General features: G+C 52.1%; 1 long non-coding RNA gene across 1 annotated transcript; it reads left to right on the forward strand.

Annotated features, from left to right (window-relative positions):
- Nucleotides 1-750: 750 nt before the first annotated feature.
- On the forward strand, nt 751-20148 carry LOC123373869. Its single transcript, XR_006580905.1, has 4 exons — nt 751-1261; nt 4745-4854; nt 12965-13224; nt 19900-20148. It is a non-coding gene; the product is annotated as an uncharacterized LOC123373869 (long non-coding RNA).
- The last annotated feature ends 104 nt before the right edge of the window (nt 20149-20252 follow it).

Consider the following 20252-nt stretch of genomic DNA (forward strand, 5'->3'; position numbering starts at 1 on the left):
TGAATTTGTCAAGAACAAATCATTCCAAACCAATCCTATTTCCTTCTTCGACAGGGTTATGGGCCTAGTGGAGGTGGGTAAACAGTAGATGTGATTCATCTTAGTGTTAATAAGGCTTTTGACCCAGTCCCATAGGACATTCTCACAAGCAAACTAAGGAAACGTGGTCTAGATGCAATTAGTATAATGTAGGTGCACAGCTGGTTGAAAGCCCGTACTCCAAGAGTCCTTCTCCATGTTTGGCTGTCCAGCTGAGAGGGTGTACCTAGTGGGTCCAGCAGGGATCAGTCCTGGGTCCGGTACTATTCAATATTTTTATTAATGATTTGGAAGATGGAGTGGAGTGTATGCTTCTAAAATTTGCAGATGACACCAAGCACTTTGGAGCACAGGATTGGAATTCAAAACACCCTTAACAAATTGGAGAATTGGTCTTCTTGAGCCAAACTCAATGGCTGGGCCCCTCTCTATAGACTGGACTGAAGTGAAACCCCACTCCGACCTTTAGCAGCTCTGCTTAGCACTGTCAAAGCAGCTTTTGCTGGGGGATTCTCCCAGCACTTTCCAATAGTGGGAAAGTATTAAATCCCCATTTGACTGCTGGGGACAGAGCTATACAGGGGGGAGCAACTTGCCCAAAGTCCCAGAGGTCAATAGGAAAACCAGCAATGGAACCCAGGAGTCCTGACTCCCAATCCCCTGGTCCAGTCACTACAGCAGAGCACACTCCCTCTCAAAGGCAGGGGGACCGGACATAAGGGCTGGTTGTAATTACCAGCTGTGGGAGGGAGTGTGCAGCAGTGGTTAGTGAAGGGGCCTGGAAATAAGGACTGCTGGGTCCCATCCATGGCTCTGACACTTGGTGTGACCCTGAGCCAGTAGCTTCCCCTCCCCAGGCCTGTTTCTCATCGGTAGGGTTGGGGTCGCAGTCCCTACAGCCCAGGGGGGTTGGGAGGCTCCAGGAAGGTGTGTAAAGTGCTGGGATGTCAGGCGCTGGGAGGCACTGCCACCCCCACATTAGGGCAGTGTTCTGCACCCCCTGCTGCTGGCTGAGTTTCTCTATCCCTTGGCAATAAGACAGACGCTTGTTTTCACAGCCAGTTGATCGCCCAGTGTCATCACCCTGCCTGCTGGCTGGGCAGGGTAACTCCTCAGGTCACCACCTCTTAAGCCTGCCTTAGGCTTGGAGAGTGAGGAGGAGGGCGAGAGACAGCTGGCGACCCTGAACATCCGCCATCCATCACTCCATCACCAAGAGCAAGTGAGTGGCATTAGGGTTCCTCTGTGGCATCCCCTGTCTGTCTGGGGAGAGGCAGAAAGAAAGGGAGAGAATCTCTCCCAAAGGAGATTGGATTTGCAAACTGCCCCCAGGAGCCCTTCGCTCTCAGACCGGGGAGGGGCTTCTCCAGAATCATCTCCAGTGTGTTTGGAAAGGTCACCGCAATGGGGCTCCCAACCCTTCCCTTGTGGGAGACTGTTCCCTGGGGCGAGAGTCTCTGAGCTGGGCCAGACCCTGTGAGCTGCTGAGCATGGCAATCAATGGGAAACAAGGGGGCCCTAGGCTTGCTATGCCTAGGGACTTTGACATGGGGAATGGTTTCCCAGGAGAAGTCCAGACTCCTGGGTTCTGTTCCTTCTCTAGCTTGGGGGGAAGTGTGGCCTAGGATGGCAGGCGGGAGCTGCTTGTCCAAAGTGACCAATGGTCTTTGTGACTGACCCCAGTGCTTGAAAAGGAGGAGACTCCCCGGGTATTGTAGCACCAGGGATGACAAGGGGGAACATTGGGAGCAGATCATACGATGAACTCCTGCCAGTTGTGGAGATTGCACTCCTTGCACCCCTGTGCGGGGAGGAGGAGCTGCTCTGGCTGGGACAGGGATGGGGAGGGACCAAAAAGGCTGGCTAGTGAAAGGCTGCCTTGACCCCAGACTCGCGCCTGCTCCCCGCTCGGTTCCAGGATGGCCGGGCTCCTGAGGATGTTCAGGAAGAAGGTTCTGCAGGTGGCCCCAGAGTCTGAGGGAAGCAGCTGCCATCTTCCCCAGGAGCAGAGTGGCCCCTCTGTCCCCACTGGTGGGGAAGGAGCTCCCGGCCGGGCCAAGTGATGGAAGTGCCCAGCCTTCTGGCAGAGGAAACCCGCTCCCGGCTCAGGCGCCGAGGTGGGAGAGGCACTGGCCAGGCTGAAATGGAGCTGGCCCAGGATGCGGTTGGGCAGGCAGGACCCAGCCCAGGAGGGGAGCTGGGCAGGGTGGCTCTGGGGCTTATTGTATGGGAAGCACCGGCCCCAGGAGCCCAGCCCTGATTCCCAGCAGGAGCAGGGCTGGTTCTACCATTAAAGCAAACTAGGCGGTTGTCTAGGGTGCCAAGATTTGGGGGCGCCAAAAAGCGGTGCCCTCAATTTTTTTTTACAGCATTCCTGGGCTGGGCTGCCGGCGGCGCACTGACACATGTGGCTCAGACTCCCTCTCCCAGCGCAGTGGCCACTCCATGCAATTATTGTCATTGCCGGCGGGGGCGGCGTGCTCAGGGAGGGGGCGTAGCAGAGGTGAGCTGGGGTGGGGAGCCCTGCGGCAGCTCCCCTGGTCTGAGGCACCCCCCCACCCCACGGCAGCTCCCCACCCACCCCAGCCCGCGGAGCCATGCAGCAGCTCCCCACCCCAGCTCATCTCTGCTACGCCCCCTCCCCGAGCGCACGGTCGCTGCTCCACTTCTCCCACCTCCCAGGCTTGTAGCGCCAATCAGCTGTTTGGCGCCGCAAGCCTGGGAGGGGAGGAGAATTAGAGCGGGGGCAGCGTGGTGGTGAGGAGGCAGAGCAGAGGTGAGCTGGGGTGGGGAGCTGCCGCACGGCTCCCCGGGGGGGGCGAGCTGCCGCAAGGGGGCTCCTCAGGGCGGGGGGGCCCAAGGTGGAAGTTTCGCCTAAGGCATGAAACTTCCTTGCACCGGCCCTGAGGAAGAGGCATCGCCCTGCCCGGCAGGGGCGGCTCTAGACCCCAGCGCGCCAAGCAGGCGCGTGGGGTGGCCCTTTCCCGGGGGGGCGGCATTTGGCTCCGGTGGACCTGCCGCAGGCATGCCTGCGGGAGCTCAACCGGAGCCCGGGACGAGCGGACCTGCCGCAGGCATGACTGCGGCGGGTGCCGTGGTCCCGCGGCTCCGGTTGAGCTCCCGCAGGCATGCCTGCGGCAGGTCCGCTCGTCCCGGGCTCCGGTGGACCTGCCGCAGGCATGCCTGCGGGAGCTCAACCGGAGCCATGGGAAGAGGGGACCCGCCGCGGGACCGGGAAAGGGCGGCGCAGCGCACTGCGCTGCTTGGGGCAGCCTGATTTCTAGAGCCGCCCCTGCTGCCCGGTCACTGAGGACCTTCCAGCCTCCCCAGGGCAGGCAGGAGGTGGAGGATCCCTGTCCCAACACCAGCAGCTTGGCCCACTCCCCATAGGGCAGCAGCAGTGCCTCAGACTTGGGCAGCAGTGAGGCCGATGGGCGTTGCTGCTTTGTTCCAGGTGAGGAGCCAGGCTGGGCTCAGGGAGGGGTAAGAAGGGGGCTGTGAACACCCTGGGCCCAGGCACTCAACCAGTGCTATGGGGTAGGTCCCCAGCCCAGGTGTCTGGCCTGAGCCACGTGAACCCCACTGGCACTAGATGCTGCCACTTTGGTCCGTAATGCTCCAGTTGGGGGGTGGGGGCAGGCACCTCCCAGGAAGTCCAGGACAGTGTGGGTGGGGGGGGTCTCTTTGCTATGGGCTCCTGAAGGAGTTGGGGGCTGAAGGCATCACTGAGAAGGGGGAGTGTGGGGCCTGATGTGCCCTGGGTCCTGGAGGTGGGAAGGGGGCATGTTGCCCCACCATGCCCCTGTCCTTTCCCTGCGTGGCAGCAGGTGTCACCCTGTCCCCTTCTCTCCCTGGTGCAGGGACCCCCAGAGACTCAGAGGATGAGGAGGAGGAATGGGTGGACATGGCCACAGAGGAGGCTGCTCTCAAGAACATCCGAGAGCAGCTCCGGGGACTAGAAAAGTTACAAACATTCCCCAGCTGTGCTGGAACTGAGATTGTCCTGCCCCTTCCCAGCACCCTGACTAGTGGCGTAGCCAGGTGGAGGGAACAGGGGGCGCGCTCACACCCGCTGCAGCGCTTTTACTCACCCGGCGGCGCTCCAGGTCTTCGGCGGCAGGCCCTTCACTCGCTTTGAGTGTCTTCGGCGGCACTGAAGGACCCGCTGCCGAAATGCCGCTGAAGACCTGCGGAGCGAGTGAAGGTCCCGCCGCCGAAGTGCCGCCGAAGACCCCGGCGCACCTCTGGCTGAGTGAAATAAAAGCACCGCAGCGGGTGGCGCCTTTTTTTTTTTTAATCGCTCTCCCGGGTGAGTAAAAAGATGCCAAGAAATTGACCAAGCGCCACTTGTGCTCAGTGGGGGAGCAGCCGCTGCCCCGCTCCCCCCTAGGTACGCTACTGACCCTGACCCCCTGCAGAGAGTCTTGTCTCTGATGATCCACCAGCCCTAATGGGGACCTTCCTCCTCCAGGATCTGGGACCCCCCAAGATGTGAGTGTTTGTCACACACCAGCCGGGGTCTCCTCCCCACACAGGCACTGTCCCAGTTCCTGACCCTGCTTGTGTAGGAGTCGTGGGTGATTTGGACAATGGGCGGGTCCCCACTCTCCCCCATTCAGGCCTGAGTCCTGCAGCTGGTGTGGGTGGGGCTGGGAGGTCCCTGGCTAACTGGCTCTCTCTCCCCTTGCATTTGGCTGTATTAAAGCACCTTTTGTTGGAGTGGCCCCAGCTCCCCAAGTGATCCAGATCGCTGTGTGCAACTGCCCTGTCCTCATGTGGCTCGCTACAAGCTCTCACACAGCCCTGTCACGAGAGGTAAGGAATAAGGTCCTGCCTCCCACAGCTGCTTAGGGGAATCCTCCCAGAGCAATCAATGTAGGGCTTTATGCATCTCTACAAACTGATCACTTTCCATGGTCTGTCAAGAATCTGCACACCCCTTGGCAGCTTTTTTAGAGCACTAGTAACTCCCACAGGGATTTCTCTTCTAATGATCCAGCCCTGAGGGAAGGATTCTGTGGAAAACAGGCCTTTCCGTTGCTCCAATCCAGGCTCTGCTGTTCTGATGCTGCAGAGCTGATAGGGAAGGCTCGAGGGTTCCTGGAGAGCATGCTGCAATGCCAGCAATCCCATGCTGCTGCAGCCATGGGCACACGTTGGCTTTCTCCCATGGCACCTTCCAATGGAGGAAAGAACAGGACACGAGGTGGTGTCTCTCCCTGGCTTACAGATAATCCATCCTGCAGTAACCCAAGTGTGGACTCAGGGGAAAGCTATGCTGCGGTGTATGTGCCCTGCAAGATATCACTCGTGAGGGAAGCATCACTGGGCAATAAGGAAGAGCACAACTTCCTTATTGAGTTGGAAATTCTCATTGAGAAGGGGAAATGGGGAAATCTGATGGGACAATGTGTATGACTGGAATGTTAGTGTTGCTGGTTACAATCCGTTGAGGTCGCTGGTTACAATCCATGGAGGGTAAAAGTGGTGGGCAGGGTGGCACTTTATATTCCATCAGGTCTCAAACTGTGGGTCACCAGGGCTGACTTAGACTTGCTGGGGCCTGGGAATCAAAGCTGAAACCCGAGGCCTCCCCCCCAAGCCCCACCGCCCCAAGCCAAAGCCTGGGGACTCAGGTTGCAGGTTCCCCTGGCTGCAGATGAAGCCATTGGGGTTAGATTTTTAGCCTCTCCACCCAGGGCAGTGGGGCTTGGGCTTTGCCCCCCCCCCCCCACCACCATGGGCGGTGGGGCTCGGGCAGGCTCAGGCTTCGGTTCCCCCCTCCTGGGGTTCTGTAGTCAGTTTTGTTGTCAGAAGGGGGTCGGAGTGCAATGAAGTTTGAGAACTCGTGGTCTTGGTTTTCTTGTTCCTACCTCAGCACAGGGGGCTTGACTTGACTTCTCAAGGTCCCTTCCAGCCTGACATTTCTAGGATTCTTTGGTCCCAGTTATTCTACACACAGTTTCATTCAGCTGAGTGTCCACTAGACCTGTGGAAGGGGAGCTTAACCCCACATGGGGAGAAACGAGTCCAACTAAGCTTGTCGATTTTAAGAGGACTTAGCGAGGCCAAGCTTTAAACAGAAATTGTGATGGAAACTCAACTCTCAGGATGCTGCTGTGACACTATAATTGCAACAGCCCTGGTGGGCTCAGTTACTGCAGCACAGCTCTGCCACCCCCACCCATTGCCTCCAGGGAAGGAGCATGCAGGCTACCCTGCCTCTGACCCACAGTGTGTGTGTCCTGGGGATCTTTCTTCTCTTAATGCCACACAGGACATGTTGGTAAACTGGGCACAAGCAAACAGTCTGTGTTTTTATATGGTTCAATGTATACATCTAGGCACAAAAAATGTAAGCTGGAGTTACAGGATGGGGGACTCTGTCCTCGGAAGCAGTGACTCTGAAAAAGATTTGGAATTGTGGTGGATAATCAGCTGAACATGAGCTCCCAGTGTGACACTGTGGCCAAAACAGCTAATGGGATCCTTGGACGCACAACCAGGGGAACAGCGAGTAAGAGTAGAGAGGTGATTTTTAACCTCTGTATTTGGCACTCGGGCCACCGCTGCTGGTGTTGAGTTCTAGTGCCCACAATTCAAGAAGGAGGTTGATAAACTTGAGAGGGTTCAGAGACAAGCTATGAGAAGGATTTCTTTGTGGCTATCACTATAAGGCGTTTCCTAATCCTTCAATCAGTGTATCTAGCTTAACAAAGAGAATGTTCAGGGGTGACTTGATCGCAGTCCATAAGTACCTACGTGGGGAACAGATACTTAATAATGGGCTGTTCAGTCTAGCAGAGAAAGGTCTGACATAGTCCAGTGTCTAGAAGCTGAAGCTAAACAAATTCAGACAGGAAATAAGGAGTGTTACCTCTTGTGAATTGAGCAGCGAGTCCAGATATGGGGCCCTGGGAGTGCTTCACCCAGCTCATAACAGGCATACATTTAACAGCAAGGGGAATTAACCATTGGAACAACTTACCAAGGATTCTCTATCACTCACAATTTTAAAACCAAGATTGGATGTTTTTCTAAAAGGTCTGCTCTAGTTCCAACAGGCATTAACTCTGGGCAGTTCTCTGGCCTGTGTTACGCAGGAGATCAGACTAGGTCATCACAATGCTTAATTCTGGCCTTGGGAAACTCCACTCATGAGCACCATGCTCTTGGAGACGGAGGGTCCTGCAGGTTTGGGACCTCACTGAGGACAGGGTTCATCTCTTTTGACCCACAGCAGGAGGGATGCAAACTAAAAGCAATATGTAGCGAGGCATAGAGAGGTGTGCCAAACCAGCCCCCGGCTTAGGCAGGCTCTCCTGCTCACGAGGATGCATTGCCATGTGCCTGCTTATAACACATGATGGTCCTCTGCTCTCCCCATGCAATTATGAGAAAGATCTAGTCCTGCATCCAGCCATCCTTCAGCCAGGCAGTAACAATGAGGGTGGGACAGACATCCACGAAGGCCCACTGGCAGAGGAGGAAGTTCCTACAGAGCCCCACTCCAACAGGAAGCATGAGGAGAGCATGCATGGAAAGGGCTGTAATAAGAAGCAATAATGGCAGCAAGCAGGAAGATGTGGGTCCCTGTTTGTTTCAGAAGCCCCAGCAGAACAATTTCCATCAGTGATGATTCATTCTCCCTGCCCATTCCTCCCCGTCACTTGGTTTGAGCTGAAGACCTGAGAAGAGGGATCTAAAAAAACTTGCATCCTATGGAGATGCAGCATTGTGCATTCTGTGGTCGGTCCATACACAGAGTAGGTTTTAATTGTATGCATATTTCAGGCCATTCTATGACATTGTCAAAATGGATCCCCAACAGCCAGATTCCAAGTACCCTTCCTCAAACTGAATTGTAAATATCCCTTTGAGCTGTTCCATTAATTTCCATCCAATTACTTTTGGCTATTCAACATGAGTAAGGGCACCAGAATCTTTCTAATAATTGCTTTGTGCAGCAGTTCTAACGGTAATCTGCTTTTATTGAAAGATGCACTGTTCAAAGAGACAATGGCGTTATCTGTATCTTTTTGACGTAGATTAATAAATACTAATGACAATAACGTAATGCTGGAAACAATCAAACAGTAACCAATTAAATAAATCAAAAGGCAAGAAAATCACAGAGAAGCACATGTTTTCTCTTTAAAACATATTTTAATTATTTGATTTGTATTGCACTGCTCCCTAACGGCTTCAGTCACAGATCAGGGCCCCGTTGTGCTTGGCACGGCACATAATGAAACGATGGCCCTTGCCCCCCTTTCAAAGCAGACTGTAAACAAAGTGTAGCGCCCCTCTCCACCTGATTACCTCCTTTAATGGCAATTTGCTTACCTGTTCTGATGGACAGGTCTGGGTTCTTTTGGATCCCGCCACCCACTCAGTAGGGTGAATCTTTTTTCTTTTTTGGTTATGAAATTAGTTGGCGGTGCCTCCACCCCCCTCGCTCCTTCCTGGCAGGGTCACCAGGGCAGCTTGGGCGGAAAATTTTAACTACAGAGGAATCCCCACTTATTTGCCAGATAGTTGGAGACTTCCAAGAAATAACACAACACATAAAAATATATTTAACACAACAATTATATTAAACAGGCAACAAATACAACATAACAGGGGAAACACTATTTTTAGGGTCACCGGTGCCCACACTTAAAATACCCGTGTCTGGATGTAACAAATGTAAAACTAGTGTCCTGTTGGTACGCGTACTTTGCTGGGGCCCTTGATGACCTATACTATTCTCTGCAGAGGTTTAGCAGTGTGGCTGACTGGGTTCAGTACAGCCCAAAAGACCCACAGATGGGAGGAGGTGGTGAATCCCTCCACAGGTGTGATAAGCGGTAGGTTATAAAATTCTCAAACCCGCACTCCTTGGCTTGAGGACACAGTTCAGGGAGTAGGGGGTCCCCAAAACAAATTCCCTGACTAACTAACTAAAGACAAGGCACTCACAATGATCTTCAGGGTTGAGGATGACGCTGGACTCATCAATCACTGCAGGTTGGCTGCTGTCTGCGGTCAGGGATCCTCCTCAGGCAGGAATCAGGCTGCGTTGGTCCCAGGATTTCCCCTCACCACAAAGGGGTGCAGGGCTCAAGGTGTAGGTTATACAACTACCCTCACGTCCAAACTGTAGCCTCCTTGCCAGCCTCCAGTCACACACTCTGCAGGCAGCAGCCCTGGACTAGCAGCACCGACCATGTGGGGACTGGTCTCACCAGGGGAGCTGGAGGCGAACCCAGCCTGGCTGGGGAAATTTCTCAGCAAACATAACAATTGGGAATCATCCGTGGGGAAGGAAAACCCAGCTGAGGGATCTGGGGTCAGGTCCCTAGAGGCCAGTTCTCAGGGGGAACCTGCCTGCAGGCCTGGGACTCACCAGCTCCCCTCACAGCCAGTCCGGCCCTTGCCCTGGCTGGCTCCAGCCTCTCCTCAAAAATGGCTTCTCCCTCTCCTCAACTCCCTGGGAGGGGCATCTCCACTCCCTATTGGTTGCTGGGCAGACTCTGAGTTTGCCTTGGCTCCTCCTCCCTGAGCTGCCAGCAGACAGAGCTCCAGGAATCTATGTAATCTCTTTGGGGGTTACAAAAGTATAGCAAGGAGCATAGCAGGTATTTTCAGGAATCTGCAGAAGGCTGATTGACAGCCTGTAGGACTGGGGAGGATTCAGGGAGGCTACAGAAAACTGCCTCTACCTATGCGGCAGCTCTAACACAGGGCCGCCCAGGGTGGGGGCAAAGGGGGCAATTTGCCCCGGGCTCCGGGCTCCGCAGGGGCCCCCAAGAGAAGAGCGGAGGCTCCCGCCTCCGCCCCTCTCCTGGAGCCTCAGCGCATCAAGCGCCGAGTCTCCAGCCGAGCCCCTGAGCCCCGCCCCGATCCGAGCCGCGTGGTGAGGGGGCGGGGCTGGGAGCTCCAATGGGGCCTGAGCCCCGCCCCGCTCAGAGCGGCGTGGGGAGGGGGCGGGGCAGCTGCCTCCGCTCGGCGTGGAGCTCACAGCCCCGCCCCCTCACCACGCGGCTCTGAGTGGGACGGAGCTCAGGCCCTGCCGGAGACGCGCTCGGGTAAGAGGCTGAGGCCGAGGCCGGGGGCGGGGAAGCGGGACCCGCCGCCGCCGCCGAAGCGCAGCCCGGTCTTCGGCGGCGGGGGGCCCCTTCTGTTCCGGGACCCGCCGCCGAAGTGCCCCGAAGGCCCGCGGCGGGGACCCCCCCCCCGCCACCGAATTACCACCGAAGACCGGGCTGCGCTTCGGCAGCGGGTCCCGCTTCGGCGGTAATTCGGCGGCGGGGGGCCCCTGCCGCGGGTCTTCGGGGCACTTTGGCGGCGGATCCCAGAATGGAAGGGCCCCCCGCCGCCGAAGACCCCGGGCCCCCGGAATCCTCTGGGTGGCCCTGCTCTAACATCACCTGTCCCTGTACCCACTCAAGCGCCTCAAAGAGCAGCAGCCCAGCAGTGCATGCCCAGATCACTGGCTGCAGCATATCACCCCGGCTTCAGTCACTTTTAAAGCTAACTTTAATTCCAAGTAGCTTGTAAAATATTGTGATGTGTTAGTGGGTGCTGGACACTAGTGGAGCTCAAATGCAATCAGGTGATTTCAGTTTGGGCTGGACCAGTACAATGGTTTGAGCCTCAAGCATGTGCCAAACAACGTTATAAGAACAGGAAACTTCACTCAGGTCCTCTTCTTGGGAATCCCTTGACCAAATAACCCCATGTTATGTTGCACCATTAACTCTGCCTTGGACCTAGATGAGGCACAGCAATTTTCTAGATAATCTGTGTCAGCATGTGGATTCTAGAGCACTAAGAAAATTTAGCTGTTAAACAATAAGTTCATCTCAGCCTTAGCCTCTGTGCTTTTGCTGCCCAATTGTAATGGCACTGAACTAGGCCTGGGGTGACGGATGCCTTGGCCACCTCAGCTGGGCTGTACGACCAATTCAGTGCTGCCCAAGGCAGGCTGCTGCCTTGTCAACCTGTGACACTTCCCATTGGAGGAATGCACCAGCCGGAGGAGTGAAGAGCATAGCAGGGATGTGTTTGCAATGACCAGTCCCTCTGAAGGCCCAGCAGAAATTTGCCGATGACAGCATGGTCGAGAGAAGGTATCTTTCCTCATAACCCTATGGATGGGCCAGTGTCATTGCCTCTGACGAGGGCTTGGTAGGTACAAATCCATCAGACTCATCACAGATCATGCAGAAGAGGGCAGAGTGGGGCCTCTCCCCCTTCCAGCCTAGTGCCATCTCCTGGCTGAGCTGGCATGGGAGATGCAACATTATTATTATTAGAGAGACAAGGTTAGTGAGGTAATATCTTTTCCTGCACCAACTTCTGTCGGTGGAAGAGACACGCTTTTGAGCTTACACAAAGCTCTTCTTCATAGTATTATTATTATAACCTGTATTATGCAACCTCAGAGCCCGAGTTATGGACCAAGGCCCCATGTGCTGCACAAACACAGCACCAAAACCAGCCCTGCCCCGAGGAGCTGAAATCAAAGTGCCCAAGACCGGATCACTGTTGGTACAGAAGTATGCACAGGGCTCCAAGACATGGTTCCTTCTCTGAAGAGCTTGTGTAACCCACACACCTCCTGGGTGTGGTGTTCTGTCCCATCTAGTGGCTCCAAGACCACTTAGAGCGAGATTAATGAGTTTGCTCTACAGCTTTAGCTAACAGCCAGCTGCCTTTTACTTATGCAGTAGAGGCTCAAGCATTTAGCTCCAGAGGTCCCAGGTTTGATCCCACCCGCTGACAACCGGGGTCTGTCAGTGTTACACTTGGACTCCAAATGCAAGAGCTGCACTCTGAGCAAAATCTCCACTGCGCCGTCTGTCATGGTGATGCCCAGCTCCCTTTCCTGAGCTGATGCAGTTAGGTGAACACCCCCGGGAAGCGCACAAGCAGTTCAAACTCTTCCCACCTCAGCAGGGCTCAGCTCCCCTCTCCAGGCCTGTGAGGACTGGGCTAGCTGGCAGGCTCAGAGGACGGGGTCTTTGGTGTGTTACAAGGCAGCCACAGAGAGGTGGAGAGCAGAGACAAGCCATGTGTGCTTGGGAGGCCACCGTGCTGCAAAGGGAGGACAAGGGTAGGGGCAGGAGTGGGAACGTCTGAGCAATTGATCTCTGCAGCTGGGGTCCCTCTCAGGCCAGTGGCATTTACAAAGCACCAGGTGCATCCGTCTGTTCCTGATGTGCTGGGCAGCCCTGCCAGCTCACTATGGCTTTCAGAGACCATGTTGGGGTGAGGGGGAGGCCAGTCAATGGCAACACGACTGCCTTGGTAGCCATGCTCCCGTTGCTATGGGACTCAGACGAGGCAGCAGCAGTCCAGGAGAGTCTGCTGTGGAGGTGGAATGCACTGCTGGGGGGAAGGTGTGAACTCATCCTGCTCTGGCTAGGCTGGTGTGACCTCGGGCAACACTTCTAGTCTGGGATAGGAGAGCCCTTGTGCAGTTTAGCTTGTGTCATTTGGAAGCAGTTTAAGCTAAGCTGGAAAAAGCCTCTCTTATTTCACATGGAGCATGTCCACACAGGGAGTTCTAGGGTACGGTACAAATGGAGCGGTGGAGCAAAGCTTATGCTCAAATAAATGTGTTAGTCTCTAAGGTGCCACAAGGACTCCTGTTCTTTTAGTGATGGTACAGATATCCCAGTATGCAGCCCAGTTGCAGGCAGGTCTTGGGCCCAATCCTGCTGCTCTTATGGAAATTGGTGCCAATCCCCCGTGTGCCGTAGAATCAGGTTGTTTGACTCCAATATTGTCCTCTCAGCTTGGTGCATCCCAAGGAGCTGACAAATGGGCTTGGGGAGAGATTGCTCCTGGGGATGCCAGGTAATCAAATGACAAGCAGCGGCTCATCCTAGACTGTCAGCTCCAGGCGTCAACTGTCTGTGATTTGCATTCGCAGGAGATAAAGCAGCAGCCTGCTTGGTTGCCTAGCTGTGGAATCTTCCCCTCCAGAGACAGCGTGGGCAGCAGGACCAGCCGATAACGTCTCATGTTCAATCCAGCTCAGCTCTTTCAAAACACAATAAACAAACTCGGAATCCACTATCCTGAGTTCACAAAGCAGCGCTTCACGCTGGGCAGAGCTCTGGGAACGCTGTTCAAAGTGCCTGGCGGATTAAAAACCCCTCAGTGCTCGGACCAGAGCCTTTACTTCGAAACGTAAGATAAGGAGGAAACTCAAAACATGCCTGTGGTCTGGTAGCCGTATTTGATCCATGTTAAAATTATTTTGCTCATTTTGATCAGCCTTAAGCGGTGGGAAAAGTGGTGAAGGGCATCGGATGCCGGTGGTGAGAGTTATCTTGATGAAGCCTGCACTTTGCAAGATTACATGTAATGAAACCAAAATGAAATTCCTTCTTTTATCTGAAGGTTGCGAAGAAGCATGTCTGGGCATGCGGTACCTGGGCACCTGTTCCTCATTAAAGAGGGCCGGACGTCTGCAGCCTGCAAAGAGCAGAAAGCATATCCCAGACCTGCAGGCAGGGCAAGCCGGGTCTGACCCCAGCCTCTGTTCTCATCTAACATGCACGCTGATACCTGGGTTCAGCAGGCTTCCCTAAGTCTGGCGCCGCAGCTGGGAAAATGCCTTTTATACCCTGCCAAGACATGGCCAGCCAAAGCTTGCTTTTTTTAAAGAGACAGGTTTCTTTTTGCTGGGTGTTTGAAAGCTGGTGTTTAAAGCACTAGGAAAAAGGTGGGAGGAGTTAGTTAGATGTTATCTGAACATGTCCTCCTTTTACTTGAGTCTGTGAATCGATAAGTTGATGTTATCATGGTTGCCCTACATTATGTGGGTCACCCAGTTCAGGGAGAAGTTCCATGGCCGGCTCCAGGCACCAGCTGAGCAAGCTGGTGCTTGGGGCGGCAGATTCTAGGGGTCGGCATCCGCCCAATCCTAGGGCAGCATTGATGCTTTTTTTTGTTTCTTTGTTTGCTGCTCTGGCCGCCCTGTAGGGGGCAGAGGAGGGGAGTGCCCTGCAGCAAACTTGGCAGGGCAGCCTGCGTCCTTCCCTCCCCACCGACTGGAGCAGCTCGGAGCCCTCCCGGCAGGCGGCGCGGAGGTCGGGGCCGCGGAGTGAGCGCCCCGCTGAAGCCCTGGCTGCCCCCCTTCTCTCTCTCCCCCCTCGCTCCCTCCCCTTCCCCGCATTAGACCGGGCGCGCACTCTGCAGCACAGGCAGTCCCCTGGCTCCGGCCGCCCTGTAGGGTTTTTTTGTTTTGTTCTCCCCTGCTTTGCCGGCCGCGCCGTTCCCCCACCCCCGCTTTGCCGCTCCAGCCGCGCCGCAGGTTGTTTTTTTTTCACCTGCTTTGCCGCTCCAGCCGCGCAGTTTTTTTTGGTTTTCCCCCACGCTGCTTTACCGCTCCGGCTGTGCTGCAGGTTGTTTTTTTTCTTCCCTGCTTTGCCATTCCAGCTGCGCCGTTTTTTTGTTGTTCCCCCCACCCTGCTTTGCCGCTCTGGCTGCGCCGTGTTTTCTTTTTCTTTTTTTTTCTTCACCTGCTTTGCCGCTCCAGCGCCCTGTTCCCCCCCCTTTACCGCTCCAGCCCCACCGTGGTTTTATGTTGTTGGTTTCCCCCCCCCCCCCGCTTTGCTGCTCCGGCTGTGCTGCAGTTTCCCCCCCTCCCTCTTTGCCATTCCAGCCGCGCCGTTTTTTTGTCCCCCACCCCCACCTCCCTTTGCCGCTCTGGCCCCGCTGTGGTTTTGTTTTCGTTTTTCCCCCTGCTTTGCCGCGCCAGCGGCCTCTCCCCCCCCCCCTTTTTTTTTTTTTTTTTTGCTTGGGGTGGCAAAAAAGCCAGAGCCGGGCCTGGGGAGAAGATGGCACAGAGTCACACTGCAACTGTTACTCGAATGCAAAATGAGATCTTTGCAGGAACAGCCCATGCCAGTTATTGGAGCAGACATTACACATCTCAAGTGCTGCCAGGTGAAAAGGCATTGATTAAGATCAGCTTCTTGCCATGCCGAGTGCTGTGGTAATGGGCGTGGGCTTGCTCTGAGGACTCTGCAGTAACCACCACAGTGATGATCATTAATGCAACACCATTAACTTGGGCCATGGAATTGCAAAGAACTCCTGAGAATCGCTGCCTTCATTTGGAATATTTTGCATCCGAAGCTCTGGCTGGCGAGGGATGCCTCACAGCCCCACATGCTTTTCAAACACTACTGAGAAGCAAATTTCAAAGGCTGTCCGGAAGGCATTGACTTCAACCGGCACTGGCCCTCTGTGGTTGCCATGAGAGTCACAATTCTTCTCAATGGTGCTGAAAAGCCTCAGGAATTAGGAATGAAGACTGAAACTGCAGGCAAGGACCTTATGGTTCAGGCCCCAGCCTGACACTTACAAGATCTGGGTTTAGTTCCCTATTCAGCCAGACTCCCTGAGTGACCTGGAACAAGGCTTTTAATCTTCCTGTGCCAATGCCTGAGATGATGTGGCGTCCGGGAGTTCCAGGTTTATGGATCTTAGGTAGCAGATAGAATACCCCTGGTCAGGATTCTAGGGGTGTGTCTGTGCAGATTTGTTCTTGTGCTTTTTCAGGGAGTTTCTTGAGCAGATGGTGCAGTTTCTTTTGGTAACCCTCAGTGGGATCAGAGGGTAAAGGCCTGTAGAATGTGGTGTTGGAAAGCTGCCTAGCAGCCTCTCGTTCATATTCCGACCTCAGGCTGTGGCTGGTGTTGTGTTCTGCACGGCTGAGGTTATGGGGCAAGTGATGCTGCAATTTAAATCACGCTGAATCAGCAACTAGTCCTCTTCATTATTTTGCACTCCCCAATTTTTGTGTTATCTGCAAACTTCATCGATGATTTTATGTTTTCTTCCAGGTTATTTATAAAAATGTTAAATAGCATAGGGCCAAGAACAGATCCCTGAAGGACCCCTCTGGAAACACACCCATTTGATGGCAATCATCCACTTACAATTACATTTTGAGACCTATCAGTTAGCCAGTTTTTAATCCATGCAATGTGTGCCATGTTAATTTTATATCATTCTAGTTTTTTAATCAAAATGTCCTGTTTGTCCAGAGATGGATAGATAGATGGATAGATATGTGTGTATAGGGATTGAGATAGAGTGCCTAAAGTGTGCTAGACAAAATACAGACAATCTTAATGACAAGGCCCTGCCCCATTCAGTTTACAGAAGGCAACAGAAAGGCAGAGTTGTGGGCAATGGTGCTTAGAGCATATCCTGTTATTTCAATGGCTGAAATGTTAAAGCTACCTCTTGAGGAGGAGGGGGTAGGGCTTTGGGGAATCAGGAAGGTTCAGGAGGGACTTGAAGAACACAGAACCCAGGGCTAGATCTTGTGGTGTGAGGAGGGGAGGGAATAGTTGATGTGAAGCTGGTATAGCACGTGCTTTAATGTCCATGTCCCCCCTTGCTCTATAGTTCAATCTAATCCAAGAGTTGACTGCAGAAATGTGTGCTCCGGAGCGTATCACTGCTGGGCAGGATCTATTTTGGAGCTGTCAGACAGGGACCATGGTGAAGGCTTGAGGCCACTGGGCTGAGGCAGAGGGCTCCAGTCTGTGGCAGCTGGCAGTGGCTACAGCACATTTGACACTCAATCACTTGCAATCTGTAGCAGCCTAGTCACTATGGAGAGCTCTGGAGAGCTGCTGGGAGAGTCCAAGTGCTTCTCATTGGTGGCATGTGAGCTGGGCTGGCTGTTCACTTGCCCTGTATGTCGAGCCACTGCAAGGCCCTTCGCCTACATTGAGCCAGAAAGCTGGGATGCTTTTTCATGAACTGCCATTATGATTTCCCATCCCACTCCTGTGCTGTGGACACAACCACACTGCTGTGACTCTGGCATATGCATTCTCGCCCATCTGAAAAGTGACATGTCAAACTTCCCCCATGCATGTTTTAATTCCCAGATGCTAGGGCCAAATCCCCAGCTGACCTAAGTAGACGTAGCTACAAATTTTCTAAAAAAATTCAGTCCGAGGCAGATGTCTGGCATGGAGAATTTCAGCCCAACAGCTAAAGTTTGTCAAAGATATACAACAGGTGCTGATAATGGGACATGTTGGGCAACCTCAGTAATAGGCAGCACTACCAGCCTTGCCTATAATTATATCAGAATAAAAACTATGTTAAATGAACATTGACTTTGCAAAGTCAATCACTCCAGAAATTAGTAAATGCCAGAATTAAAGTTACTTGTGCTACCTTAATTCCACCCCCGGTGCATTGTGATACAATGTTTAATGACATGACCATATATGGTTTTTTACAACCCCCTCCCCACCTCATTCAATGCACAGGATGGAAGTTGCATGGAAGCTGGGGTGAAACATTTTTAAATCATCAGGCCCAGGTAACTGGCACCCAAGAGTCCTAAAAGAGTTGGCCGAGGAGAGCTCTTGTCCGCTGATGTTCATTTTCAATAAATCTTGGGATATTGGGGAAATTCCAGAGGACTGGAGGAGTGCTAATGTTGTGCCAATACTCCAAAAGGGCAAGTGGGATGGCCCAGGTAACAGCCTGGAATGTGATGACACCCAGAAATCAGTTTTGCCCTCTGAGGTCGGTGAAGCCTTGTTCTGTGTTGAGTTAAAATCTTGTTCAAGCTGATGTGTGAATGTGCCCTTCACTTAAGATAGTGGTAAGAAACACTTAAGGGGCCACACCTAAAACAGGATCTCATAGAACAGAGGCTCTCAAACTTTTTTTGTTGACCTCTTTTCAAATGCAATGTTCATCATGGACCCCCCAACTGAGAAATTGATTGACAAAGGTGTTTACTTCATATAAACATCTTAAATGCTTTAAGAAAAAGTGTAGAAGGGTGCTTACAAATATCAGCGCGATGGGTGGGCCTGCTTCTTACTGCAGAGTCTATCTGTCCTTGGTGTGATGGTTCACCAGCAAACTCGTAAATCATTCTCCACTTCCAGTCGGGACCTGAACTTTGTCTTCATAGCTGCCATGCCAGAGAATGATGCTTGGCATATATATGTTTTTGGGAAAGGTCACCACACTTTCGTTGCTTCTGTAACTAAGACTGGGTACTCTGCAGCATCAGTTGGCCAAAACTGGCAAGGTGTCTGTTCCTGAAACTTAATTTTCAGTGTGTGGGCACAGGTAGTTTGAGCAGCTCCTGTGCTGCTTTTCCACTCAAATAGCAAGATGCCATGGCAGAAGTTGAGAACAGATCCTGGACACAATCATATTCCTCCATGTTGATATTTGTAAAATAAACAATGAAGTGCTCTGCCAAAGGTGAGCAATGATTCTGTCTCTCCCACAGTTAATTTTCATGCTGTTTGTACCCAGAAATTCTGTCAGTAACAGAAACAGATCTGAGTTTCCACTGCTCAGCCTAGTTTTCCAAATCTCTACTTTCTTCTGAAATGCTGCACTCTTGTCACTCCTCTACAGTATGGTTGTACTGCCCCCTTGTATGGACAGGTTCAGCGCATTCAACAAGTTAAAAATGTCTGCAAGATATGCAAGCTTCGTGATCTATATCCAGTCAGAAAAGTTTGTGATGATCTTGGGATTGTGCACAGAAAGAAAACCCAGCAGCTCTTTGAAAAGCCCAAACTCTTTCCAACGCTCTGTCACGAGATAGCCAACACACTTCCATATAAAACAATAATTTGTCATGTCTGGCACCCATTTTCTAAACACAGCTTTGCAAAAAGGTGGGAATTCAAAGGACAGGACTTTACAAAATTCACATGAATTCGTGTTCCATTCTCTTTGATGCAAAGGCCTGGTGATGCAGCGTACAGTGTGTTATCATGTTGGTTTATGGTTCGTATTCTTGCTCCACCACCACTCCTATTGCCTGTCATAGTGACAGCACCGTTTGTGCAAACAGCAACACACTTCTCCCAATTCAGAGATTCAGCTTTCAAGAAATCATCCAATAATCTGAATATTTCCTGATCTATTGTCTGTTCTGGTAACTCCCGACAAAGAAAATCTTCCAAAATTCCCCCCAGCCAAACATAACGAACAAAAACCAATAATTGTGCTGCATTATCAACATCACTTGTCTCATCAAGCTGAATTGCAAAATGTTAACGTGTATGTTAGTAGGAGAATTGAAGAGCTTTCAAATGATGTAAAATGCCAACAAACTGTGTCTTTAGAAAGTGGTATGGCCTTAAGTTTCTTCACTGCCATCTTTGCTTACCATCACTTCACACATTTCTACAGCAGCTGGAAGAATCAGTTCTTCTCCAGTGGTACTGGATATTTTACTCTTTGCAATCCGAAGATGTTATGTTTGTCATTTGAGTTTTCTGTTGATTGTATTCTTTCTTTCGCTGAAAAAAAGTCTCTAGATTCATCTTTATACTCCAGGTGGCTTTGTTGTGAGGTGTCGTTTCAACTTTGCAGGTTTCATTGCTTTGTTTGATAGGATTTGTACGCATACAAAGCATTGTGGTCGTCCATTACTAAATTCCATAAAACCAAAATCAATATAACTTTCATCAAACTTTCTGATCTTCATTTGTTTCTTACAGTTTGTCTCTGCATCATCCATAGCTTCAGCACAACTAGCAGTACTAGTATGAGGACATTGTAAACACATATCCATTTTCAATGTAATTTGCTCACACTGTAAAAATATATTCCACTTCCATCTGCCAAAGACAGTCATCAAAAAAGCGTAAGTCACTTCTGATTTGTCACAAAGCAGTGAGATTTTTTTACATTTATGCTTATGCAATGTGAGTATTATGGCATCGTTCATGCATCATGGAATATGTTGTGTAAACAGAAATAGGAGATTTGTCAGCTTTAATCATTGGGCAATGAAATGTGCGGTGAGATTTTTTTTTAAATTTCTTTTGAAATATTTTGCAGACCCCTTGCGCAGTCTTGAAAGACCCACTGTGGTCTGCAGACCCCAGTTTGAGAACCGCTGTCATAGAATCTGTACACCATGTGGGTGAGGAGGTTCCACTAAGTATTGTGACCAGGTGGGTATGTGTGAGAACGCACAGAAACTGGGAACAGACAAGAACAGAGAGAGAGAGAGACAAGAAGATGCCTGTAACCAGAGTGTGATGCTGGAAAAAGCCAGAGAGAGAGGCTTTGGGGTTTGCTGGACTATAAGTTAAGACAGTGGTCGGCAACCTTTCAGAAGTGCTGTGCCGAGTCTTCATTCATTCACTCTAATTTAAGGTTTTGCGTGCCAGTAATACATTTGAATGTTT

Source organism: Mauremys mutica, chromosome 7 (assembly GCF_020497125.1).
Source record: "Mauremys mutica isolate MM-2020 ecotype Southern chromosome 7, ASM2049712v1, whole genome shotgun sequence".
In the NCBI taxonomy this organism is placed as follows: Eukaryota; Metazoa; Chordata; order Testudines; family Geoemydidae; genus Mauremys; species Mauremys mutica.